The sequence below is a fragment of the Salarias fasciatus genome, chromosome 14 (assembly GCF_902148845.1).
Source record: "Salarias fasciatus chromosome 14, fSalaFa1.1, whole genome shotgun sequence".
Lineage (NCBI taxonomy): Eukaryota > Metazoa > Chordata > Actinopteri > Blenniiformes > Blenniidae > Salarias > Salarias fasciatus.
In genome coordinates, this window is record NC_043758.1 from 4,252,091 (window position 1) to 4,252,961 (window position 871).

Sequence of the window (871 nt, forward strand, 5' to 3'; positions counted from 1 at the left end):
TCAGGTGTCCGCTCACAGAAAACAGCCAGCGCCGCCTTCGTCCTGTCGAAGCTTAATAACTGTTCTTAACGGGCCGGAGCAGCGAGGCTGCGCATGGCGGACAGCCGAGCGCCGCTCCGGTCGTTTATCTGGACTCTGACGAATTATCGGCAGCGGACACTATAGACAGAAGCAACAAACAAAAAAACATCTCCTCACGTAGCAGCTCAGAGGAAACAGTGCAAGCCGTTTGTCATATCTGGAAGCAGCCTGGAACAAAAAGCTGATTGGATCTAATTTTAACTCCATCATGAGTCCAGAGGAGGGAAGCTGCTTCTCTTCCCGACAGTAGAATGAGAGTAAAGACTTCAAAAAGTCCAAAGAGCGAGGAGGAGATCTCCAGAAGAGCGCCAGCAAAGATGGGATGTTTAATCGGTTCTCATAGAACCATTTCCATTTTTCTTAACTTGTTAATCTTTCTGCTGCCGTCACTGTATCTGAAAGGAAATCCTTCTCAGAGCACGAAACTGCATGATATCGACGTGTTCCGGTGGTTCTACGAACCTGAAATGCACAATCTTTTTCAAAACGGAGTCCTGGAAGTTCACAACACTGTGAATTTTTTAATTTAAACTTTGCTCAAACACATTCAGCTTTTTTCTCATTATCTATAAATATAACTAAAGATACTTCACTTTTAGTAGCTTTAAGAATAAGATAAAATAAGCTCAGATAAAAATAGCCAGGTAACAATAAGTTAAGAAAAGCTGTGAAGATAAAATATAATAATCTAACAAACTATTTTAAGAAGAGAAAAGCTAAGCTGCGATAGGATGAACTAAGGCAGGATATAGAAAATAGAAAAATGGAAATGTGCACATTAGAGCCACTT